Below are 27,428 nucleotides of genomic sequence, written 5' to 3' on the forward strand. Positions count from 1 at the left end.
CCTCGGATCAGACAGAATTTTGGTGAACCTGAGCCACAACTCTCAATTCTCTCACCATTTACAATTCAAAACCAGACATGGTATTGCAGCCAATAAAGCCACTGGTAAATCTTGAAGGTTTATAATTTATAAATTTTACCATAAAAGTCAGCACTGCAACTTGTCTTGTTACTTTGCTCAATTGACGTAATGGTTTGAACATTGCAAGTAAACATCTGTGAAACCACTAATTTTTTTTTTAAACTGCTCGTTTCCTTCATTTCACATTCAGATTTCAGATTTATTGACATCACACACAACCCTGAGATTCTTTTTCCTGCAGGCGAGGCAAAATTACAACTTATTGCTGGTGCAAAAAAAATGTACACATCGTATACATGTAAACAAACTGACTGTGCAATACAGAGAGAAAAAAATTATAAAGTGCACAAGTAAGAGTCCTTAAATGAGTCTCTAATTGAGTTTGTTGTTGAGGAGTCTGATGGTGAAGGGGTAGCAGCTGTTCCTGAACCTGGTGGTGCAAATCTTGTGGCACCTATACCTCTTTCCAGATATTAGCAGCAAGGACAGAGCGTGTGCTGGGTGATGTGGATCCTTGACAATTGCTGCTGCTCTCTGATGGCAGTGTTCCCTGTAGACATCCCTACATTCCCTCTACCCAAGAAGAGTAGTGTGAGCTGCCTCAATGACTACCGCCCAGTTACACTAACATCTACTGTGATGAAATACTGTGAGAGGCTGGTCATGGCCAGAATTAACACGTATCTAAGCAAAGATCTGGACCCACTGCAATTCACCTATCATCACAATTGATCCACAGCAAATGCAATATCGCTGGGTCTCCACTCAGCTCTGGATCACCTCGAAAACAGCAGTTCATACATATGATGCTCTTCATCGACTACAGCTCAGCTTTCAATATCATTATTCCCTCAGTACTATTCAAGAAGCCACAAACTCTAGGCCTCTGTATCCCACCCTGCACCTGGATCCTTGACGGGGTTATCAGCACAGGTGCACCCCAAGGATGCATGCTTAGCCCACTGCTCTACTCATTATACGCCCATGACTGTGTGGCCAGCCACAATTCCAATGCCATCTACAAGTTTGCCGATGACACCACAATTGTTGACAGAATCACAAACGGTAATGAGGAAGCGTACAGGAGGGAGACAGTTCAGCTCGTTGAATGGTGTAACGATAACAACCTTGCGCTGAATATTGTGGAGAGGATCAAGAACTTCAAGGATCTGTCCTGGAGCTTCTATGTTGATGTATTCACAAGAAAGGCTTACCAGCGACTATACTTTGTTAGGTGTCCAAGGAGATTTGGTTTGTCACTGAAAACTCTCAAAACCTTCTACAGTTGTACCGTGGAGAGCATTCTGGCTGGTTGCGTCACTGCCTGGTATGGAGGCACCAACTCGCAGGACAGAAATAAACTCCAGAAGGTTGTTAACTCAGCCTGCAACATCACAGGCACCATAATTCACTCCATTGGGTGTCTTAAATAAGCAGTCTCTCGCCTCAAAGACCCCCACCACCTAGGCCACACCCTCTTCACTCTGCTACCATCGGGGAAAAAGGTACAGGAGCCTAAAGATAAGCACTCAATGGCACAAGGACAGCTTCTTCTCCACTGCCATCAGATTCCTGAATAATCTTTGAACCAAAGACACTGCCTTAATTTTCGTGCACTATTATTTTTATTTTATTTTTCATAGTAATGTTGTAAGATGGTTATAATTTGAATGTTGGCACTAAGATGCTGCCGCAAACACAAATTTCATGACTTGTTCTTGGCAATAAATTCTGATTCTGAGATGTTCTTGATGATGGGGAGGCTGTGTGATGTCTTGGGCTGTGTCCACTACCTTTTGCAAGGCTTCATGCTCAGAGATATTGGTGTCGCTGACATATGCGGAAATTAAATCACATCTATCACTTTGACAATGCTACCTTATCAATATTCCAAATCACCAATATCAAGACTTCATTTATCATCTTATCAATATCATATTTCACCATCACATAAATATTTCTTACTAATTATATCAATACCTCATTTAACAATTTTATCAATATCCCATTTGTCCATTCTATCAACATCCACTTCCAAAATATTTTTGTACCAAATTCTCCATTTTATTTATAATAATGTTCATTGTCATGCACATTGTACAATGTACATATGCCCAAAATTCTTACTTTCTGCAGCCAAACAGTGACTTAATAGTAAACAAATTAAATTAAATTATGAGACAATAAATACATAAGGTAGATAATAAATATTAATAGTCATCGTCATGGAAAAAGGTGCAGTGAGAAGAGGTTGTGACCAGAGTGGTAGGGATCCTTAATGATGTGGTTTACCTTCATGGAGCAACACCTCACATAGTGATGGGATAGGAGGTCAGAGCTTGTGATGGATCTGTCTACATTTACTATCTTCTGCAGCCTTCTGCGTTCTTGAGCACTTGTATTGCCAAATAATCAGTATACTTTCCACAGTACACCTGCAGAAGTTTGATAGAGCATTCAATGACATGCCAAAATTCCTTGGACATTTTAGAAGGTAGCATCACTGGTGTGCCTTCTTCACGGTTGCCAAGATGTGCTGTCTCCTGGACAGAGATATGAACTCCCAGTAACCTGAAGGGTCTAATCCTCTCCACCTCTGTTCCATCAATGCAGACCGGTATGTGTTCCCTCAGCCTCTCCCTCCTGAAATCAACAATCATTTCCTTGGTCCTGGTGAAGTTGAGAGTTAGATTGTTATTCTTGCACCACCCTGCCAGATTCACAATCTCCTTCCTGTGTTCTGACTCATCACTTCCAGTTATATGGACAACAGGGGTGGTGTCATCAGTGAATTTGTAGATCGAATTGGATCTGAACTTGGCTTGTTCTCATGGGTGTGCAAGGAATGGAGCTGGGGTCTAAGCACTCAGCATTGGGGTGTCCCAGTGTTGATGGTCAATGAAGAGGAGGTGACATTATTGATTCGCATTGATTGATGTCTGACAATGAGGAAGTCAAGAGTTCCAGGTCCTTCAGCTTGGTCATGAGTTTTGCTGGCATGTTGATGTTGATTGCCAAGCTGCAGTCAATAATCAACAACCTGATGCAGAGTGGAGGGCCAGTGAGATCGCATCTGTTGTAACAATAGGCAAACTGAAGTGTGTTCAGGTCCTTCCTGTAATAGGAGTTGATTTTCTCCATAACCAACCTCTGCAAAGCACTTCAACACAGTAGACATCAGTGCCACCAGCCAGTAGTCATTGAGGGAGGTCACCTTGCTCTACTTGGGCAACAGAATAATGGATACTCTTTTGAAATAGGCAGAGACCTTTGACTGCTGTAGAGGCTGAAAAAGTCTGCAAAATCTCCAAACAATTCTGTTCTGTTCTCTTACAGGTAGTCCTTAACTTCCGACCTACACGAGTTACATCCACCTAAACATACATTCGAATTCTTGTAAACTTTTTAAATTAAAACTACTGTATAAGTACATATTTTGTATTAAAAGTACTGTATACAGTGGTCCCCGCTCCCGACAGCAGCCCAATGTCCCCGAGTAATAATTAATCTTAGTAATTACGCCAATGATCGGGATTCAAATCCAGCACTGCTTGTAAGGAGTTCTACATTCTCCCCATGTCTGCGTGGGTTTGAGCGTGGGTTTCCTCCAGGTGCTCCAGTTTCCTCTCTCCGTTCAAAATTTACAGAGGTTGTAGGTCAATTGGGTGGGACAGGCTCATGGGATGGAAGAGCCTGTAACTATGTTGTATGTCTAAATACAATATCAACAGTCCAAAAGAAATCAATAGTCATTTTTAAATTGCCTTGTAAAATGGGGTTAACTGGGCCCGATTCACAGGGCAGTTTGAAAGGACTGACACAGTTAGCCACATCGGAAATCAACCGGGTCCCTGCCCTACCTTAGAAGTAGTCAAGGAACCTATTAAAACTTTCCTCGATCATGATCTCCCGTGGCTTGAAAGTGAACATGGCTGACCCAGCTACTCCTGTGATGTCAGTACTTGCGCGCTGGCATCACAGAGAATCTCCGGCAGATGGAAAGAGAGGGATCGCCGGAGAGGCTGGGGGGGTGGAATGCCGCGATCGCAGGGCCGGGGGGGGTAGGAATTCCACAATTGGCAGGGCATGGGGGCAGAGGAGTTGGCTGCCTCAGGGTGGGAGGAAGACTGACAGCTGGTGGGGGGGGGGGGGGAGTGGTAGACTAGTTTGCGTGGCACGTCACTTACTGCATCATCAAGGGTGCGGGATCCCCTTAAATCATCAGGTTGGCGATTTACTGGGGCTACACGCCCACCCCCTCCCCAGCTTAAAAGATGCTGGAGGCACCTTTGCCTCACTGATCGTACCTGGGTCCCAGGAGGGCTACCCAGGTGTTGCAGCTTAAAAGCACCAAATGAAGATTTTCCTACTGGGCTGGTAATAGTCATGTCCCAATTGTCATTTCAGGTGTGGTTTCCTCTGAAAATTTAGTTTGTAGCTTATTAAGATAGAAATAAGTTGGATAAATGTTTTAAGTACATTAGCACCCAGAGCTATGCCTGGCCTAAGGTTCTGCTTCATCTATTTCCAGTGTTTCAAGCTGCTAAATAAATATCAAACAGCTGATGGCAATTCATTGTGACAGTGAAAAAATTCTAAATGGCTGTTGGGAAGAAATGTAATCATTGAGAAAAACTGAATGACAAGAAGAGGTGTTTTAAAAACAGAAAATGCTGGAAATGCTTTGTAGGTCAGACAGCATCTGTGGAGAGAAAAACGGAGCCAATGTTTTACCAGGACTTAAGAAAACTTAGAAAATGGGCAGATATTAAATTTCAAATGGGGTGAGGTGTTGCTGAGGAGAAGAAAGGGTGGAGACATTGACAGCAAACATTGGCACAATAAATTGCTAATCATTATTTTATACAGTAGAACCATACATTTCCCCACTTTCTTGCCTAACTCGCCTCATGATCTCTCCCATCTCTCTGTTTGAACAATCCCATCTCTTGCCGTCTTGCTCCCATTCTCATCATACAACTCATCCTTTAAGCTCAGCCCCTCTACCTGGCTCCCAATGGAGCTGACAGACTTTTTAATGAGTTTCCTCTAGAGTGTCATTCCCTCTTCCTTTTCAAACCACAGTTATGATAAACTCCTCTGAATGCTGCACCCAACACTGGTGTCCACCCCATCATGAGTTTTACTTTCCTCCTTGAAGCCCTCATACACACTGGCACTTTTAAATCAGTGCCTGTCTTGCACATATGCATGTTCAAGACTACAATTAAGCATGTCCCTGAAAACAGCTCTCATCAAACTTCTGAATACCAAGAGTTCTACCAACACATCACAGACATTTTCTGAATATGTTAGGCCCACACCACCCAGTCTGGCCACCTGCCCCTGGTCTCATGAGATCCAACATTTGGACTGGTTCATGCCTGTACAACTGATGCCTTATGTTGTGTGTGGCAATTGCTTCTCTGTTCTTGGTCAAAATCTGGTGTTTCACCCTCAAGCACATGATAATGATGAACAATTCCCATCCGTTGCAGACATCTATGTGAGGCACTCCCAATATTATAAAGCACCCCATCACCCCGGACACAACTTTCTCTTTCAGAGAAGGTGCAGAAGCCTGAAAACCAGTATCTCTAGGTTCAAGAACAGTTTTTTTTTAAACAACAGCTATCAGATTATTGAACATCTCTTTGATACTCTAATCATGAACTGTCCATGCTATAGTGTCACTTTTTTTTAACATTAACTTAACGCTGTAGCAAAGTTACTCCACGTTGAATTCAAGTAACATTTCAGTTCCATGTCAACTGTGGATTGATTGTCGTGATCTTACCAGTGAATAAGATCGAGATCCAAGTCCCAAATTTGTGACCTGTGCTCAAGTATTTTTGCTAAAATACCAGTGCTCCACTGAAAAGTTACTCCATTGTTGGAGGTAGAGACTGAAACTTGTCATCAATAGCATGCTATCCACTCTTCTCCTCAGCTCAATTAAATTATAGAATTATTGCTGAAGACCTGATCAATACTTATCCAACACAATATTGCCAAATCAGATCATTTGATTCATTGTCACATTTCCTCTTTGCAGGTAATGTCCACATTACCACACCAACCACATAATCAAAGCTTCATTGGCCCTGAAGGGAAATTAAAGTCAGTGTGTAAATCCAAGTTTTTTATTTAACACAAAACTGTCAGATATGAAACAGTAGAAAGTCCTTCCGGCCTATGAAACCCATGCAGCCCAATTACACCCTATTAACCTACCAAACCTGTACATTTTAGAGGATGGGGGGGGGGAATGGAGCACCCTGAGGAAATCCACACAGGTCACGGGGAGAAGGTACAAACTTCCTACTGACAGTTTCAGATTCAAACCCAAATCGCTGGCATTATAATAGCACCAAACTAACCGCGCCGCCCAGAGTTCACGTATAACATTATTTAGTTGATCCATCTTGTGTGAAAATAGGAAATGTTCATATTGGATAATACAATTTCCAATTGATTCATTAGTTATAATGAAGAATGGAACAGTTAATGTGGCCCAGTCATTTGTGATTTATGCAAATACTTGAAACTTTTTAATGCCAGATCCTTTATTACTTGATTCTGTGCTTAAGATTCACATGAGGTGTTCAGAATATGACCCCGCTGGGAGCCATGCAACTATCTATAGCCAGTTTAGTGCTGGAATTTTTTTGTGGCTTTTGAAATGACAGAATTGTTACTTCTCATTATCAACAGTAATGAAATCTGTGGTAATTTTTGTAACATGCAAGTTATTTAATTTCATTTTGCGGAAGTTCACCTGAAAGAAAGTTGATATATTTTTGCAATCCAGCTTGTCTCTTGCATTTTGTCAGTTTTATTTCCTTCATAATATTTTGATTTGAAGAGACTATGGCACCACAGAGTGTTGTTTTGCTTGTTATGGGTTCTTCACACATCAAGCATTGAAAGATTCTATACAGAGAACACAGAACATAAATACTGCAGCACAGGAACAGGCTGTTTGGCCCATAATGTCTGTGTTGAACAAGATGCCAAATTAAACTAAATTCCTTGAGAGAGAAATTCTTTAATAACAAAGTAGGGGAGGTAAAACACTACTGTTCAGCAATCAGTTACTAGATTAAGCAATACACAGATCATAGTCTCAACACATATACAACTTGTCTTGGACCAGAAGATTATTTCTAAGTTGTAGATATCCAATATTTGGAATGTATCTGGGAGCTTTATTTTCCTTCACATTCCCTTATATCCTTGTCAAATCTTGCAACTGTGTCTGCCTGTCCCGCATCGGACTTGTCAGCCACAAACGAGCCTGCAGCTGACGTGGAATTTTACCCCCTCCATAAATCTTCGTCCGCGAAGCCAAGCCAAAGAAAATGCATCTACCAATCCTCATTGGTGCCGGATACAGGGGGTTTAACCATATTTGCATTTGCTGCCCTTGGCTTTGATTTGGGTGATTTTGAGTGAACTGGTGAATGAAGACCAGTGTAAAATATTTGTGAATTGTATGAAGTCAGGCAAATATTGTGGATTCTTTCTATCTCTTGTTGCACTAAGACCAACCAATGGAAATAAAAATTAAGTGAAGTATAACAAAGCAGGGGATGGAATTTAATACAGATAAGTGTGAGGTGTTACATTTTGGAAAGGCAAATCTAAATAGGTCATATGCATTAAATGGTAGGCCATTGAGATGTGCAGAGCAACAAAGGGATTTAGGAATGATGGTAAATAGTACTGCAGAGCCCACCTCACTGACAAAAGACAAAGGAGGTAAAACCCAACACCCAACCCCAACCAACCAATTTTCCCCTGCAACCACTGCAACCGTGTCTGCCTGTCCCGCATCGGACTTGTCAGCCACAAACGAGCCTGCAGCTGACGTGGACATTTACCCCTCCATAAATCTTTGTCTGTGAAGCCAAGCCAAAGAAAGAAAAATAGTACCCTCAAAGCTGATACTCAGGTAGATGGTGTGGTGAAGAATGCATTTGGAATGTTGGCCTTCATAAATCGGAGTATTGAATTCAAGAGTAGCGAGGTTATGATGAAATTGTACAAGGCATTGGTGTGGCCAGATTTGGAGTACTATGTACAGTTTTGGTCACCAAATTATAGGAAAGATATAAACAAAATAGAGAGAGTACAGAGAAGGTTCTCAAGAATGTTGACAGGATTTCAAGGTTTGAGTTACAGGGAAAAGTTGTGCAGACTAGGGCTTTTTTCTCTGGAGCGTAGAAGATTGAGGGGGGACTTGATAGAAGTGTTTAAGATTTTAAAAGGGACATACAGAGTAAATGTGGATAGGCTTTTTCAATTAAGAGTGGGGGAGATTCAAACTAGAGGGCATGGTTTAAGATTGAAGGGGGAAAATTATAAAGGGAACATGAGGGGAAATTTCTTTACGCAAAGGATGGTAGGGATGTGGAATGAGCTTCCGGCAGACGTGGTTGAGGTGGGATCATTGGTTACATTTAAGGATAGACTGGATAGTTACATGGAGAGGAGAGGACTGGAGGGGTATGGACTGGATGCTGGTCAGTGGGACTAGGAGGGTGGGGATTTGTTACGGCATGGACTAGTAGGGCCGAACTGGCCTGTTCTGTGCTGTAAGTGGTTATATGGTTATATGGTTATATTATGGGTGGGCAAATTTCCAATGCCATTTGCAAAGGGAGTTGTAAAGATCTCTTCTCTGTTAGTAAATATGAGAGAACTACTATTTGTTTAAAAAAAACATAAAAAATACATTTAAAATCAACACAGTATACTTGGATGCATTATGACTTATAATTATGCAGTAGGAGAGAGTAAATTAACAGATCATTTAACAGCGGTCATTGTTTTTATTTCCATTGACATTAATAGAAATAAACATCAGGGGAGATGTTAAATAGACTTTCAATTAGTATCAGAAACCAATCTAGTATCATACTTTACATTATTATCATAAGAGCTTTTGGCATATTGACCTTCATTAATCATTGTATTGAGTACAGGAGTTGGGATGCTATGGTAAAGTTGTATAAGACATTGCTGAGATCAAATTTGGAGTACTGTGTGCAGTTTTGGTCACCTATCTACAGGAAGAGTATCAGCAGATTGAAAGAGTGCAGGAAAGATTTACTCAGATGTTGCCAGAACTTCTGGAACTGAGTTACAGGGAAAGGTTAAACAGGTTAAGACTTTATTCCATGGACCGTAGAAGAATGAGGGGAGATTTGATAAAGCTATACAAAATTATGAGGGGTATAGAAGGAGTAAATGTAAGTAGTCTTTTCCCAATGAGGTTAGTTGAGATACAAACCAGAGGACATGGGTTAAGGATGAAAGGAGAAAAGTTTAGGGGCCACTTCTTAACACAGAGATTGGTGGGAGTGTGGAATGAGTTGCCAGCTGGAGAGGTGAATTTGGGCTCAATTTCAACATTTAAGGAAAAGGGTAATGGATAGGAGGGTATGGATGGCTATGGACTGGGTGAAGGCAGAATAATAGTTTGGCACAGACTAGAAGGTCTGAAGGGCTTGTTTTCTGTGCTGTAGTGTTCCATGGTTCCATAGTTAAAGTGTAGAACTTCTGAATTGATGAGAAAAAAAGAGAGATTGAAAGAGTCTGTACAATTAGTTTGGTAGATCATTGTCAACCTCCTCTTTTAAAAGAGGGAAAATACTTTTAAACATTAAAAATAGGAATAGAAGAAGACCCTTCAATCCTCCATCAATATGATGGCCAAAATTAGCACATACCTAATAAAGATCCGGTCCTACTGCAGTTCGTCTACTGTCACAATTGCTCCACAGCAGATGCAATATCATTGGCTCAGCTCTGGATCATCTAGACAACAGCAACACATACATCCAGCTACTTTTCCATCGACTACAGCTCAGCCTTCAGCACCATTATTCCCTTATCTGGTCAACGAGCTCCAAAACCTGGGCCTCTGCAGCTGAATCCTTGGCTTCTTTATCTTAAGGCCACAGTCAGTACGAATTGAAAATAATGTCTCCTCCACGCTGACGATCAACAAGGATGTTTGCTTAGCCCGTTACTCTACTCACACCACCCTCATGACTGTGTGACTAGGCACAACTCAAATGCCATCTCCAAATTTGCTGAGGATACCACAGTCATCAGCAGAATCACAGATGGCAATGAGAAAGTGTTAAGACAGAAGATAGATCAGCTAGTTTAGATGGTGTCACAACAACAACCTTGCACACAACTATAGCAAAACCAAGGAGCTGATTGTGGACTTCAGGAGGAGATCAGGAGAACACAAACTAGTCCTCATTGAGGAGTCAGCAGTGGAGAGGATCAAGAACTTCAAATTCCTGGGTGTCCACATCTGTGAGGATTTTCTGTGGCCTTCATGTTGATGCAATCATGTGGAAGGCTCACCAGTGGCTTTTCTTCGTGGGGAGTTTGAGGAGATTCGGTATGTCACCAAAGACTCACGACATTTCTACAGGTGTACCAAGGAGAGCAATTTGTCTGGTTGCATCGCTGTCTGCTATGGAGTGCCACTGCACAAGAAAAGAAAAAATGCCAGAGAGTTATGAACTCAGCCAGTGACATCATGTTCGCCAGTCTTCACTCGATTGAGGATATCTACAAGATATGTTAAGAAAGCGCTTCTATACTCCAGGACCCTCACCACCCAGGCAAATGCTTTCAGTGACTGATAATTGGGTCGAGGTCGATCATTGGGAGAGTTTAAGGGAGAGATTGATAGGTATCTAATTAATCAAGGTATCAAGGATATGGGGAAAAGACCAGAACTTGGAACTAGATGCCAGAACAGCTCAGGGTGGGTTTGCGGGCCAGATTTAATGGGCCGAATGGTCTTCTTCTGTTCCTTTATCTTGAGATTTTGTGACATGCATACAAGCACATCTAGGCTGATTGCTATATCAACAATTCCCATGCTGGCACGGTTTAAACAATGCTTGTGTGTTTTCAGCTGAAATGGATAACGTCACATTTGTCCACATAATTGTCCTATTGGCAGCACGTTTAGCATAGTAGTTAAGCACAATATTATTACAGTGGTTTGAATCCAGCACTCAAAGCAGTTTATATGTTCTCTCTGTGGCTTGCGTGGATTTCTTCCAGGGGCTTCAGCTTGGGTTTTTAGGTTAATTGGTGTATTTGGGCAGCATTGGCTTGTGGGCCAGAAGGGCCTGTTACCGTACTGTGACCTAAAACAAATGTTTAAAATTAAACTATTCTGCCTGCGCTGTGTTTGCCAACTCGTACAATTTCTCTCAATAACCTTAACGCCCTATTTATCTCACAATCCTTCCCAGTTCCATAAGAGGTAACTTTTATTCAGTTCCCATCAATTATGTTGTGAATGACTGAGGTTCTAGCACTAATCCCGGATGCTATCCATTAGTCACAATTGGCGCTTCTTGTCTCACCACTGTTGTTTGCCTGCCAATTAATTTTTAATACATGCAGTGTATTAACCCCAAACTATTATGGGGATATTATCAAAGGCATTCTGAAAATCCAAATACACCAAACTCAATGTTTCTCCCTTCAGTGTTCTACTCATGACATTGTCAAAAAACTCCAGTAGGTTTTGTTTATTTAGTTTCCTTTTTCATAAATCATTGATGACCATGTCAATATTTTTGCCTGGTCCTTTATCACATCCATTGTAATAGGCTCTTTCCTACTAATAAACTATCTTGCTTGTAGTTCCCTGCTCCCTCTCTCTCTCCCACCCTCTTGTAGGGTCCCAATTGCCACCCCTGCTTCAGAATGGAGAAACTATTCCATTATCTGCAGAAATTTTGAAGTTAACAACTAATATATCTACTACTATATTCATGGTTTTCTCAATTAGCATTCTGGGAGACAAATTATCAGCTTCTGGGAATTTATTAGTTCTCAGCACCATTAATTTCTCGAGCATTATGTTTTTGAATTCATTTATCCATTTCAACTCTCGGTTCACTTGCATTTCTGGGAAGTTATTTATGTCCTGTTCAGTGAAGGCAGAACTGAAATATTTGTTTAATTGCTTTGTCATTTGTTGTCTCCCTTTATAGATGTCCCCATATCCTAATGTACGAGACCTGCATTTGGACTTATCTTTTTTAATGAAGATTTTAATTAAGCAGAACTGTGTGGAACAGCCAGTCATCAGGTGTGTGTGTGTGTGTGTGTGTGTGTGTGTGTGTGTGTGTGTGTGTGTGTGTGTGTGTGTGTGTGTGTGTGTGTGTGTGTGTGTGTGTGTGTGTGTGTGTGTGTGTGTGTGTGTGTGTGTGTGTGTGTGTGTGTGTGTGTGTGAATCATTCATCTGGCCCTCAGCTTTTCATTAGGGAGGGCTAGCATAGGAATGGCAATATCATTCCAAATTAGAAATTTTTGTTCGAAACATGTCATGAAATTTGTTATTTTGTGGCAGCATAACAGAGCAAATATTGCTGTAACTTACATTTCAAAATAAATAAATAGTGCAAGAAAATAGGAGAAAGTGAGGTCTTGTGTGTGTTTCATTGACCATTAAGAAATCTGATAGTAGAGGGGAAGAAGTTGTCCTTGTGATGTTTGGTGTTCGTCTTCAGGCTCCTGTACCTCTTTCCTAATAGTACCAGAGGGCAGAGGGCATGGCCTGGATGGTGGGAGTCCTTGAGGATAAAGGCTACTTTCTTAAGACACTGCCTCCTGTAAATGTCCTTGATTTATGGCTTGCCAAAGCCCCTTAGAAAAAATGTATTTGTTTTAGTTATTTTGTTTTGATGTATTTAATTGTTAGTGTCTTAATGTGCTTAATTACTTAAAATCTTTTTAATTATTTTAATTGATTGCAATAGTTGTTAAACATCTATGATTCAATTTAATAATTGTTCAGAATTCTTTGTCAGCTATAGGTTTGCAAAGGCATGATAGGGCAAGCTGGAGATGAGGCCTTAAGTTACACCAGTTGAGGCCTGGTGTCCACTTGGATCCTGCTCATAGAGCATGGAACAGGGCACCATGGGAGCAGGCCAATTGACGACAATGCTGCATCAATTCCAAATTAAACTCTACTTTTTCTGCCTGCACATGATCCATACCCCTCCATAACTGCCTGTTAAAAGCTGCTGTCATATCCGCTTCCACCACAACTCCCAGCAAACCATTCCAGCAAATCGTTCTTTCCACTCTCTATGTAAAAGAAACTCGGCCCGCACATCTCAATTAAACTTTCAATTGGGTGTCAATTTCAACTCATTTTCCCTCCACAGCCTGAAGAAATATGTCTGGATGGGGGTTGGGGGTGAAACCATGGGGAGCAAGTCCCAGTAGTGGACTGGCTCTGATACAGTCCATCCATTTGGAACATGAGGACATAAAAAAAGAGGAGCAGGAGTCAGCCATCTGCCCCTTCAAATCTGCTCTGCCATGGTCTCAGTTCCACCTACCTTCCTTTTCCCAATAATCCTTAAATCCTCTGCTGTGCAAAAATCTGCCTAATGAGGTAGCTTCTACTGCTTCCTGGGGGCAGAGATTCACTCCTGTCTGGGAAATGTAGTTCTTCACCTCCATCCTGTCATGTATTTTCCCTTTGGAAATAACCTCACTTGAGTGAAGCTGTAAATATGCCTTTATTCATTTGAAGATTGCACCAAACTGAAACTCTCCCCACAATGCACATCACATACCTGGCATCACTTGTGCATGCGCATTCCAACAGTCCCCGTACCTGACATCACACGCACATGCACATTCCCCTAACACTCTTCCCCCTCAAACAAATATTTTGTACTTACTGGTAAATAGGTGTAAAGTTAAAATTAACGATTCTGTTACTACAGAGAATGTATCTATAACTTCTACAAATCATGGTAACAATTAGATCACAGGCTCTTGTAAACATATAAAGTCTTTAAGTCACTGCACATAGTCTTTTAGATGGATTGGAGGGTGTCTTTCTCTCTTGGATCTTCTCGGGGACGAAGAACACCTGCCAGAATATGACTTTACAGCTTTTCTGGAGCAGATGACCTCTCCTCGCTGGATGACACTACTAGCTGTGTTTCTGGTAATTGACTGGCATCTTTCTCCTGTGCCACTGGTACTGGGGCTACATCAGGGGCATCATCTTCAGGTTGTGCCCAAAATGGAACATTTGGGGGTTCGTCCGCAATCGGAATGGAGATGGAGTCCTCAATTGCTCTTAACTGATCAATGTGTCATTTCCATTTCTTGTCCCCCACTCGTACTGAATATGAACATGGACTTAGTTTCTTTAGGATCATCTCTTATCCACTTTTCTTTATTCTCCTGGTAATTCCTTACTAATACTCTTTCTCTGATCTCCGGAGCTCTTGTTGGCTACTTAGGGATGTGAACTGTTGAATACAAAGTCCGATGTTTGGGTGCACTGCAGTTAGTTGGATTCTCAAGTTGCGTCCAAACATCAGTTCTGCTGGTATTCATTTTGTAGTGGAGAATGGTGCTGTCCTGTATGATAACAGAAAGTCTCCAATTTTATAGTTCCATGATATTTTACATGATATTTTGCTTTCATTGCTCTTAAATGTCTGCATGAAGTGCTCCACTTCCCCATAAGTACTAGGATGGTTGGGTGCAGATAACATGTGCCACACATTGTTGTCTCAGAAAGTATCTGACACAAATTGAGATCCATAGTGTAAGGTAAAAACATCATGAGATGGGACCGGAGAAGGAGTCACCCAGTACTAAGGAGTAACAGAATGCAGATGTGACCTTGTACACTCAAGATAAGCTTTGCACTAACAAGAATGATGAGCAGCAGACTAACAGAGAAGGGTAGCAACAGTTTATTCATTGGACAATGTCATGGTATGATAATTTACTAAGTACGTATCCTGAGGTATAAAAAAACACCATTTTGCTGATAACGGCAGAATGCATTCTCCGACTAACTTTGTTAGTCGCAAGTGTTACAATCCGGTAATAAAGAACAAAGAACCCTGATTTCGACTCAGTCTGGTGTTTGTCTCACTCATTCATGAACAAAGCAGACCTAACAATAGTCTGAAACCCGTTCTATGGGTAATCCTCCACACCCTGTGAACTCATCTCGTGGCTCCTCATTTGTTTTCTTCGTTGACATTGACCACATTAGCTCTACTATTGGCCATTTTGAGCGTACATCAACAAACAGGAAATTTTTCCCCATAAATGAAGCAGTAAAATCAATGTGAATTTTCAGTGCCATTTCCATGGGTTAGCTCCAGTCTGGGGTACCTTTGGTTTCATTTCTTGGCAGATGTGACATCTCAGTACCATCTGTTCAATTTCACTGCCAATTGATGGCTACCAGACATGCATGTGTGCCAGCACCTTCCTCCAGATCATTCCTGGATGATTGGTGTGGAGCTTTCTTAGCACAGCCTCTTGCCATTTCTTTGGGATGATTGTTCTGGTTCCCCACAATTGGCAACCTCCTTCAATTGATATTTTGTTTTGCCACATTTTAAGCTTTCAATTCAGGGGTAATACTGTTGGCCTCGGGCTGACAAGGTGAAGTACAGAATCTTTGGCAGTGTAGCCTCTTTCAGTATCTTTTTGCTGATAGCCTTCACTGTAATAGGCAAGAGATGAAGTTGTTCCTGGTTGATGGCTATGGCTTTCGCCATCCATTTTATGTTCTCTTCCACCTGTTCTGTCTCAGGCAGAGGTAAGCACGATAATGCTCTTCTTGTCTGTTGGATGAACTTTAGGTCATAATCGTATGCCATAAGCTTCATCGCCCATCTTTGAATTCTTGCCGCCACTAACACAGGAATGTCTTTCTTGAGGCCCAAGATCAAGCTCAGTGGTTAATTGTCTCTTTTTAAAGTAAACTTCCTACCATATAGGTATTGATGAAATCACTTAAGACCAATCCTTCCTTCCTTCTCCAGTTGTGTTAGTTTCATTCATAGGCTGTCAAGGAGCGAGAAGCAGATGCAACCGGTTGTTCTCCCTTTTCCGTGACTCAACAATACCGCACCTAAAACAACAGATGAAGCAGCAACAGCCAGGGTCACTTCCTTGTCTGGGTCATAATGAATGAGAACATTGACCCTCGATGTCAGCAGTTTCTTCAAGCGATTGAAAGTTTTGTCGGTTTCCACATTCCAGCAGCATTTTTGTTTTTTTTTTAAATAATTGGTTGAGCGGATTGCACAGCATTGACAAGTTACACTGGTATCTCATTGGCAGAGACATTGCCACAACTGATTAGTCGCGGCAACTCAGGCGACCAAAAATTGGCTTACACTCTCACCAAGGCAATGCCCGAGACATCTCCAGACAAGGTGACAACCAATTCGCCCAGAAGTTGTGGGGACGTCTTCTCAGTTGTGGCGATGTTGCGGAGACTAATTTTGTCCGCAACTGCGGAGACGTCTCTGCGACGTCGCTGCAACATCACTGCAGTCTCCAGCAGGTCTCGGAGATGTATTCCCAGTCACGGACAAAATTAGTCTCTGCAACATCACTGCAACAGTTGGAGATGTCACGAAGATGTCTCTGAGACCTGCTCGAGACTGGAAAAAGTTTGAATTTCCCGCGACTCCCTGGAGACCCGACTAGTCTCCAGGAGACATTGCGGAGATGTCTCTGCAACCAGCGGAGACTTGAGTCGCCACCAGGTCGCCACCTAGTCTCCTTGCCAATGAGATAGGTCCTCGAGGGATGTGCTTTCAATAATGGTTAACCAAACTTAAAAACGATTGTAACTCAGCTCAATCGACGGGCAGGGTGCACTGCAGACAGCTTCGGTGCCAGCTATATCCATTCTGACTCCTTCATGGTCAATTGTAAATCCCAAATACGTTACTGAGGATACCCTAAATACACACCTGTCTTGACATAGTTAGACTACAGCCCATTCTAACCTGGCCAGGACTTTTTCCAGATTTGCTAGATGCTCATCCCGGCCCGTTAGGATGATATCATCCAAGTAACATCCAACATTTAGTCCTTGCAATAGTTCGTCCATGACAACTTGAAATATTGCTGGAACTGATGATATCCCATATGGCATCCTGGTGTAAGTGAGTGCGGAGAACCACAAACTTCCTAGATTTGGGGTCCAATGCTTATGATAATTCCAATTTCGGGAATTTTCTTCTACCAACTTGAAATAATTCCTCCGCTCTCAGAATGGGATGTCCTGGAATTTGCAGCACTTGATTAATTGTGACCATATAGTCCCCACAAATTTGAACTTCACCATTGGGTTTTCTGGCCGGCACAATAGGAGCTGCCCACTCGCTGCACTAGACTTTCGAGTATTCCTTCATTTTTCTAATCTGTTGAGCTCCATCTCAATTCCTTTTTTTTTTAAATTGCATACAGTACCATCCTTGGCTTAAAGAAATTAGATTTGCCTGCTGCTTCCAATTGCAATTTTACCTGGACTCCCTGAATCTTTCCCAGGTCCTTCTCAAAAACTGTTTAATTCTTCGGAAGCACCAGCTTCTGCTTTGATTTCTTTTCACCCACAGTTTGTACATTCTTCACCACAACAATTTTCTTCCAATCCAGTTGGATGTGCGATAACCAATCCCTTCCAATGTAGAGGGGTAACCCTTTCTTTGTCTCTCCCTTACATTCGATGTCTACTTTACGTTTCATTTCAGGTTTGGGCAGTAGTTTGCTTTTCAGATCTTGCAACATTAATGACACAGCCGCCCCTCATTGCCGCTTTGTCATGTATTTTCCCTTTACGAATAACCTCACTCGAGTGAAGTTGTAAGCATGTCTTTATTCATTTGAAGATGGTGCCAAACAAACTCTCCCCACAATGTACACCACATACCTGACATCATCTGTGCATGCGCATTCCCATAACACATCCTAAATCTACATCCCTGGAAATATGAGCTGGGTTCTTTGGTTCTAATCTCATCTACCATGGGAACAACTTTTCTTCCTTTTCCAGTTTATCTCCTTCATCATTTTATATGTGTCTATAAGCTCCCCTTTTGTTCTTCTGAATTCTAGCGAGTATCATCGCAGGGGACTCTGTCATATTTCTGTTGTGTCATGCTTGGCATTTGCTGTTCAGTACAGTCGTCAAGTTATCAAAATCAAAAAACCCAGACTCAAAAATCATTCAGTGTTGGTGCAAGATAGACTGGAAACTGTAAAAAAAAATCTAAAGAAGTCTGCTCAAAATACTTCTAAAGAATATAGGAAGTTGAAATTGCATTGGCAAAAATATCCATCAAGAAATTATTAATTTCTTTCTCAAAATTCCTTCCCGTGGCACTTTCACAGGTTTTTCCCCTTGCTTATGCTCATATCACCAAATTACGCATTGACCATTTTCCAACTACCCACTTAGATCAATCAGCACTCTCCTCCAATTGCCTCCTTAATATTTTATCTGCAACTTTCTGCCAACATATTCAAGACCCGACGTTTAATTATTTTGTTAAAACAGGTTTTCCCTTTCTGATTTTGTTCTGAATTAATGAGCTTTTAAAGCAGGGGTTCCCAACCTTTTTGTTCCTCTGTACCCCTTGGGCATTTTTATAGGTTCCTGTGTACCCTTAAAAATTAAGGATAAAAAAAATGACATTGTGCAATCTGATTGCAGATTACAACACCATGTATTGTATAGTAGTGGTTATTCTCTCAGATCCAATGTACCCCCTGAAAAGTGCAAATATACCCCAGGATGGGAACCCCTGTTTTAAAGAAATTTCTGACAACACATTAATTTGTAAAAGATCAGAATGCAGCCATGCATTGTAATAAATCAGGGCTTTCCATCTGTCATCAATAGTGGTCAAGGGTATGAAATAAACTTTTCAAACACAGAAGGACAAACCAAAGGAAATGGAGCAGCTGGATCAATGTGGTTCACATCCAGTGTTGATCTGGATGTATAAACAATGTCAACACCTCCAAGCCTTTCCTTGAAAGGTTCATGTTTTTTTTTAATTTGAGCATGGTTAAGCAGAATCTCAGTTCAACCCCTTGCCGGAAAGCCTACAAGTGTTCCAAAGAAGCGTGGGTTGGGTTTCTGTGTTGAAGCCTGAAGTGTAAGTGGACGCCAGTCTAAAGACTCAAAAATGAAAGTGCTCATTCCAGATAGGAAAGAGCAGAAATTGGTGTATTATATCCCTTCAGAATTTTGCAAGATTTGCTTTCCTGCACTGCTTGAAGGTTGTGAAATCTTATCAACAGATTGTTCCAAATTTTATAAAATTCCACATAAAATTATTTTTAAAAATTATAAGAAAAAGGGCATAGGAAACTTGTAAAAGGAATCTGGAAAGTTTAAAAGTAGAATATTCCAAAGGATGTGAAGAAATATGTTATTTACAAAATTTTGTGTTTAAAAAGAAAAGCAAGTTGGTGCCTCCTTGTGTTCAAGGTATGTAGGTGACTTCTCTACAGTTGTTTGGACAGCCTGAATCAACACCACATGAAGCATTTAAAAATAGTTGGAAATGACTACTGTAAATGAAATAATTATAGTAATAAAGCTTTCCTCTGCTCCTTATTTTATGCCATTTTCTAATTTATTTGTATTAAATGGAGTAAACATTTAAAAACAAATAAAGGTAATAAAAAAGCCTCGCATTTCAGAAAAGATTGAAGTGCGACACATCTGCTGAAGTACATTTGAAGTGTAACTCCAGTTATTACACAGGAAATGTGGCAGCCAATTTGTACAAAGTCCTGAAATCAATGCAATGGTAATAATTATGCAATCGGTTTTGGAAATGTTAATTCAAGGCTAAATATTGGCCAAGATGTTGAGGATAACTCTCTGCACTCTAAAGTACAGCAGCATCCTTCAATCTCATATATCCAGCTGAAAGAGTGAATTGGGCTTTCATGCAACATCTCACCTGAAAGGCAACACAGGTGATAGTGTTAAACAAGAAAACTTGCTGATGCTGGGGTCTAGTGCTGGAGAAACACAGCAAGTCATGCAGCATCCATGGGAAGTAAAACGCAGGCAACATTTTAAGCCTCAGCCCTTCTTCAGGAATGTGGACAAATGGATAGACCCCCTTAACAAAAAGATAGGGGGAGGGGAATAACAGGAGGAGAGGATGGAGGAATGGGAAAGAGGGGGATTGAAGGCTATCAGGGAAGAGGTAATAGGTGGATGGGAGGCTATTACAAAGGTGATAGTATAACATCTCTTCAGTTCTACACAGGAGGTCAGCCTAGATATTTATGCTTGAGTTAACTTCAATTTCTAACTTTGACTCACAGGCAAGAGGACTGCCAACTAAGCCACACAGAAAATCCAATGTACAACATTGTCTGCATGATTTCTTAGCTTCCAGTCATAAAAAAGCTTTTCACTTTTTTTCCCCAAAGTAGTATTTACAAATTGCCTTTCAGATTCAGTGTTGATTATTTTGCTTTTGGAACAAATATGAAGAATGTTGTGCAGTTATGGTCCAGAATTTCTTAAATAAGACTGTCTTATGTTTTTAAAATCTCTATATCTTTTATACAAGCCTTTTTTAAGCAAAAAATTGTGGCAAGAGTAAGTTTGTGATTTAAGAATGAGACCAGCATCCTTGTAAATTTCTTCTGTGTTCCTGCCAAAACCTCCATATTCTTCCTGTAATTTCACAGGGCTGTTAAGAGTCAACCAAATTGTGGCCCGACATTTCAAGTACATTTAATGTAAAGATGGCATATTTTCTTCACTTCAGACACCAGACAAGCAGATAGCATTTTACAGCATTTAGTACTTCCATGATCACCATGACTGGTACTTGATTTTCATCTTCCAGATTATTTTTTGAATTCAAATTCTCTTATTACCAAGATGTGATTCATATTTGTAACTGCAAATGTCCTGGGCCCCTGGTAATTTGTCCAGTAATGCAATCACTTAGGTTTACAAGAAAAAGGCTATAAAATTCTCTCTCTGAACCTTCAAGGTTGTGACATTGCAAAAATAGAAATCTCATCTTTACAAGTCCTAATTTCTGCAGTAAATTTGTTTTAATGGCACAAATGCAGTACATTATTAATTAAAAATGGAGATTGAAAGTCAGTTGTGTTTTTATGAGGCTACTATTGAATATATATACATTATCTAACAACTTGAGGTGGTCTGCAGTTTATGGAATATATTTTCTAGACCAATAATTGCTGAGTTATTTACTCACTAATTTTAACTTGTGCTTAGCAAGTATTGCCAACATTTTCTTGGGGGAATTCCAGACATGATTCTGATGTGCATGGGTCCTGTGCCTCCTGTGTGATTAACTGTATCAATTGCATCAGTTTCCCTCAGAGAGATCAGTTCCAGAAGTAGAGAATCGTGCATATTCATTTCACATGTTGATTATCATTGCTGTTAAATTTTTGATCATGGTAAACTATTCAAATATTTTTTTAAAATTTTAAATGCAGTCCATTTGTAATCCAGAGAATATCAGAAACATTTTACGTCCTTAAGGTTCTGGTGGGTATGCTGCATAAGCCAAATGAAGACTGGCTATTGCCGAGATAGTTGGCCAAGTTATTTCTTGTTTTGCATTTACAGAAACATTTCTTATAAAGTGACACATTAGGTAAGGATATAAAGCAGAGCACAAAAGCAGTGCTTAGACGATGCCAAGATTGTGCATGAAAAGTCTGTGAATCATAGCTAATTGTCCATTGACTAACTGGTCATGCTTTTATCCATGTTCATCAGAAACGAGGAAGATAAAGTGCTTTGCTGTACATAAATTGAGGAGGGGGTTCTGGTGAGGTGGACTTTGCCTTGGTTTCTTTTGCTATGATGACTCATCCATATAGGTCTCTGTTCTGAAGCAGTCAGCAATAACCAATTGATCCAATTGTGATTTGCTGAAGCAAAGGCAGTTCAAACTCAAGCCCATGCAGATAGAGATGTTTTGTGCACAGTGAGTGAATAATAAGCTTCATTGAATAAGGCAACAACAAAAAGCAACAAGAAAATTTCTGCCGAGCTCGCTGAGGTCTCAGGCTAAAGTGAATTGACCTTAACAAAAGCAACTCAACCTCTGAGAAAATATCCTTCTTGAGATCAGCATTGCTGTCTGGTTATGAGATGCTGATGCAGAAATTTTAATTTTCACAGAATGTAACCATTGACATCCTGGATCTCATTTACTTAATGGTAATAATAGTCTTGCATACTTTGAAAGAATTTGTAAATTCTCCAGCAAAAATACTCATTGAACCATTTCTTTAGCAATCACCAAATCAATTTGAAATGCTGTATGAATAACATCTTGTTAACAAACACGTTCACCTCCCTTCCAAAAAAGAGTTTGTTTGACACATTTCCAAGGAAAACATTAAACTACACCTCCAATTAAGTCAGAATTAGAATGGGTTAGGTTATTTGTTAGATATATTCTCTAAATCAACCAAAGTTCTACAATTTGTTTTCAAATTCCTGTCCTATTTATTTAATAAAATCCAATTAGATTCACAAACTAAAGTTGGGATAACATATCAAGTTTGCTAATCTTCCAAATAAGAGTATTGATTATTCAAAGTAAGTACACTTTTTGTCACTTTACCTCTTTCACTTCATTCTCTTTTTGCAGCTCAATGTCAAATTTTATTTGATAGGGCTACTATGAAACAGCTTGGAATCTTTTGCTGCATTGAAGGTGCATATAAATCTAGGTTGTTGTTTTGACAGGACCAGCAAAGTGTTTTATAAAGTAAAGCAGTTGAGGAACCTCAAAGCTAACTATCTGAACTGAATCTGGTCTGCAGCTCATGAAGGCCACTGCCTGATTCAGGAACAGTTAAACAAGAAAATATGCAGATACTGGGGTCAAGTGCAATACTCACATGTACTGGAGAAACTCAGCAAGTCCTGCAGCATCCATAGGAAGTAAAGGGTAACCTTTACCCAGCCCTGAAAGGTTGGTTGCCCTTTACATCCTGTAGATGCTACCTGAGCTGAGTTTCTGCAGCGCATTTGTGAAATGCACTGATTCAGGATCAGTACTCTTTAGGTGGGCATTGAATCCCACCTCCGTTTGGAGGTGTAAATTTCCATTCATTAATTCAAAATCGGAACAGAAGTTCCTGCATCATCTGCCTCATTTAATCTTCATTACAAGGACATTGCAGTTAAAGAATAGGGAAATCTTTCTGAAATGGCATTGTGTTAAGGCAAGGACACACCTGGAATAAAAGTTGCAGTTTTGTTCTTTATAGCTCAGAGAGGATATACCTGCATGAAGTCAATGCTGGAAGGGTTCCCAAGACAAGGAAGGTATCATATCAAGAGAGATCAAATAAAACCAGCTGATGCACACTGTAATTTAGAAAAATATAAGGAGATCATGAAAATCTGGGGGGGAATTGACAAGATAAATGCTGTTGTGACAGAGACTTGGAGCATAGGACTGAAATGTAGAGAAATTTATTTGCTTAATTGGCTCTAAAATGATAGAATTTTCTACCTGAGAGAGTTGCAGTTGTTAATTTGCTGGCTAGATTCATGGCTGTGATCAACTCATTTATGGACATTCGGGGAAATCGAAGGATAGGGAAATAAATGAGATACCAAACCAAATCAAGCTAAGGTCTCAATACTCTCTCAGGCAGATCCAAAATATTCCATAGGTATCCTGACCAATATTCATCTGTTATTCAGGAACACTAAACAGATTATTGGACATATTCTCATTGCTGTATATGGGAGCCCACTGTTCACAGATAAACTGCCATGTTTACTTAGTTACGACACTGACTACGCATCAAAACAGTATTTCACTGGCAGTTAGCCACTTTCAGACATCCAGAGATTCTGAAAAGTATATCTAAATTTAGTAGATTGCCCAGGCATGTGGGGGTGGGAGCCCAGTTTTACAGATCTGCAGCCCATTCCCTAATAATCTAGTGAGGTTGTTGGAGTACACATTGACTTTCATCCAAATAAAGGATGAATATATTTGTCCTTCGCAGTGTTAAAGCCCTATGCACTCCCTGTATAAATGCAAGTCTTTCTTTGTGATACTGAGGCAATGAGCTGATAAAAGAACTGATCTGATGTTAGCCTATTTATCCCAAAATCAAAATGAATCACCCTCCTCTAGGATTGTTCAGCTCAGACCTGCATATGATTATTCATTGTTAAGTTGATTCACACCATTTCTCAGAATTAAATTAAGGCCACATGAAGCATCATACATAATGCCATGTTTCAATGTTAATGTTTCAAAACTGATTGCTTTTTTAACAATAAACTATTTGCTCAATGTGCCTTTAACTTACAGTTTTGTATGAAAAAATACACAATCAATTGCTATTGATACAATCTGATAATTTTAGAAATTCTTAGATGCAATTCTAGTCTGGTTTTCTACTTCCTGCAACAACTTGTCCAAGAAAAAAATATTTAAATATTTTAAAAATCTTGGCTAAGAAAATCCAGCACCTCAATACTTTTTTAAAAAGCTTTTAAGCAAAAGACAAGTTTTATGGTTTACACCTCAGTGAAAGGAATTTGGGTGAAATATCACATTCAAATCTCTCTGCTCGAAATTGCTTCAATTCACTTAATGGTATGATTATTCAGAGGTTGCACTTGAAGTGTCATGAAGATAAGATTAACCTCCTTTTATGTTCTATACACTTTTGTCTAATTTCTTTAAAAGTCAAAGGATTTTCTTAAATTCATTCACAGACGTAGTGCTGTCGGCATTTTTTTTCTCTTCAGTCACCGTTAAACTGAGTGGATTGCAAGGCAGCTTCAGGGCAGTTAAAAGTCAGAGTCATTTGGAGTCCAGACTTAGGAAGGGCATTCATTCCCTAGAGGGCATTGTGAACTGGATGCATTTTCCCTCCTATACTTTGTGGTCACCATTACTGGTTGATTTAACTATTTAAGTTGCCCAGCTGTTGCAGTGAGATTAGATCTGGATCACTAATCTAGTTTACTGAATTATTAACCCACTAGCATTGCCTCACCTGGAATGAATTGTTTAATCTATATTGAAGGAACCAAACACCAAGCAATCTAGTGATTGCTCCATTCAGCCTAACCATTCCCACTCTGATTTCTATTTCCTACATCTCCCTATCAATGGACAGCATAGGGTAAAGGAACAAAGTCATTCTTTCTTTAGCAGATCATCATCATTGGGATTTAACATTAAATTTAGCTTTGAATATCACACTTTAATTCTTCCCTATATATGGCAGAGCCTTTCTGCTTCAAATTGTTCATTGCCCCCTCTTCTCAGTTGCCAAAGGACACAGCTTTGGTCTGCATTCTATCACAGACATTCCCCATTATCTCCACCTCTCCCCTTGCCCTCCACTGCCACCTACAACTGAAAGCACATTTGCTTTATCCTCTCCCAACTGTGATTACAGTTTGTTGATCTGAAATGTTGACCCTCTCCAAGGATGCGTCCTGGCCTGCTGAGTTGTTCCAGCATTTTCAGCCCTTTTTTTGTTCAACATTGCCTTACTTATCCCATCAAAGATCACACTAATGGCCTAGTTGGATTAGATTTGTTAAGTTAGGCAAAGTGAAGACAGGTGGCCAGCAGCCTATATGGGCTTGCACTGAGAGCAGGCTGTGCATTAGGATAAAGTGGGAGAATGATTCATTGAGAGGTGGAAAGTAGAGCCGGGGCACAAGGCAGTGGGGGCTGAGGTCGAAGGTACACATATATCTTAATGGAAATGAAATACAGGAACAGAGTTGAATTCACAGAAAAGACCTTGTTGTGTATTTAATGCACACAACAGGCAAAATATTTCTATCCCCATCTAGTCCAGGACAGTGTTGTGCTTCCTGTGGCAGTATTTTCCAAGGTCATATGTCTTCTGATCTTCAATGAATGAGATGATCAGCTTCTGTTGGCCACTAAAACTTATTGGGTCACAATATTCAAAAAGGAAAAAAAAGTGACATAAAAGCAAAAAAAAACTCTCTACTTATTAAATCAGAATGAAAGATCATCAGAAGGACTGAACACAGTGATTACACGATAAGTATTCTTTTCTTAAACTGTGATAACATTGCAAGTGTTTACTGACCTCAACAGTAAAATGGAACTCAGGGAACATTAGCAATATTACTGTTATTGACCTCATAATGCTGCAGTATCATTAAGTGTGTATGTTAATTAAAATCCATTTAACCTTAAGTTGGTCATATTCAGCAGTTGAGGGTTCTCATCTCATCCTGCTGGTTAAAAAAAGTAGAAGTCTCATTTTCTGACTTTGTGAGAGTGAGTCTTGTTCTTGCAGGTTCCTGTAAATATGTCCAAGGCAAAAATAGGTTATTTTATTAAAATTGAGATAATGACATCCTATTTATTCAAGCAAAGATCATTGTTATTCACATAAAAATTACTGGCCAGAGCTGGTACCTTAACTGCAAGAGCAACACCACGACAGCCTTGTGTTCTGCATCACTCAGAGAGTTTACTTTGTCTAGATTTTGGTCTGTTTAAAAAATTGCTACAGCATCAAAATGAAATATTTCCTTCAGCAGAATTGGAAAGAAACAGAAACACAGACCATAGTTGAAGATTTTTTTTAATCCTTCTTTGAACCTTGTGAAAAAGGGATGGTAATATAACGGTCAGTGTATAAATTGTCTGTTGTGTTTCTCACATTGCTATAAGTACAAATGTACAATGTTTGTAATTTTGCATATAATTAAATCTTAGATTTTGACTTTTTGAAACTGCTAAGACATGTACTATATTAAATCTTACGGTTTTGAGCAGCACTAAAATTAAAGTTTTTTTCCCCCCAACTTAAATCGAGAGGTATGCAAGAGGCAGAAGCTGTCAAAAAAAAGCTTGCATTCTCCTCTGCATAGCCTGTGCCTAACGTGTGCCAATGCCCTGGGCCATACAGGGTTATCAAGGTTATACAATACCAAACACCGTGGTTTCTCTTTCCCCACCCCCCCCCCCCTTCAATTTCAGCCTGGTTTTCATGTATCCTCATGTTGCAGAGAAGCCTACTATATGGGACCTTGTCAAAGACCTTGCCACTGTTATCATTGTGCAAAGTGGCACAGGCCATGGGTGTCAGCTGTGGCACAGAGAATGGGTACTAATGCTCCCATCCACTGACCACTCTGGTGGGCTACTGACAGTACACACTGTCAACATTTTTTTTTACTATTTCTCAAGTGGTGATTCTCTCTTTGAAATCATTAATGTATATCTGGCAATTGCATTAAAAAACCATTGATGCCAGTAAAGTTGGGTTGTTCTTTTAGGTATTGGAATAGTGCCATATGTCAGAATGTGCGATCTGATACAAGAGGTTGGTGTAAAAACTCATTTGTTATGTTTTATGAGCCCATCTCTTGCCATCCATAAAGAGAATGACTCAGATGGTACTGTCATCTGACCTCCAGCATTTATAAACTT

The 27,428-nt window shown here is 40.2% G+C and overlaps 1 protein-coding gene and 1 long non-coding RNA gene across 12 annotated transcripts in view; one reads left to right on the forward strand and one right to left on the reverse strand.

Annotated features, from left to right (window-relative positions):
- LOC138749384 (cadherin-20-like) overlaps positions 1-27,428 on the forward strand; it is a 262,479-nt gene that overhangs the window by 144,667 nt on the left and 90,384 nt on the right. For 3 of the 7 annotated variants that reach the window (XM_069910637.1, XM_069910629.1, XM_069910668.1), the window contains one exon: positions 26,534-26,622. The exons of the other annotated variants lie outside the window; for them this stretch is intronic. The gene's annotated coding sequence lies outside the window, so the exon portion shown is untranslated. The remainder of the gene's footprint in view (positions 1-26,533; positions 26,623-27,428) is intronic. 7 annotated transcript variants of the gene reach the window in all.
- LOC138749406 (uncharacterized) overlaps positions 1-27,428 on the reverse strand; it is a 137,184-nt gene that overhangs the window by 98,386 nt on the left and 11,370 nt on the right. For all 5 annotated transcript variants that reach the window (XR_011348618.1, XR_011348614.1, XR_011348612.1 and 2 more), the window contains exon 2: positions 26,179-26,290. This is a non-coding gene — a long non-coding RNA (uncharacterized lncRNA). The remainder of the gene's footprint in view (positions 1-26,178; positions 26,291-27,428) is intronic.

The sequence above is a fragment of the Narcine bancroftii genome, chromosome 1, assembly GCF_036971445.1.
Source record: "Narcine bancroftii isolate sNarBan1 chromosome 1, sNarBan1.hap1, whole genome shotgun sequence".
In the NCBI taxonomy this organism is placed as follows: domain Eukaryota; kingdom Metazoa; phylum Chordata; class Chondrichthyes; order Torpediniformes; family Narcinidae; genus Narcine; species Narcine bancroftii.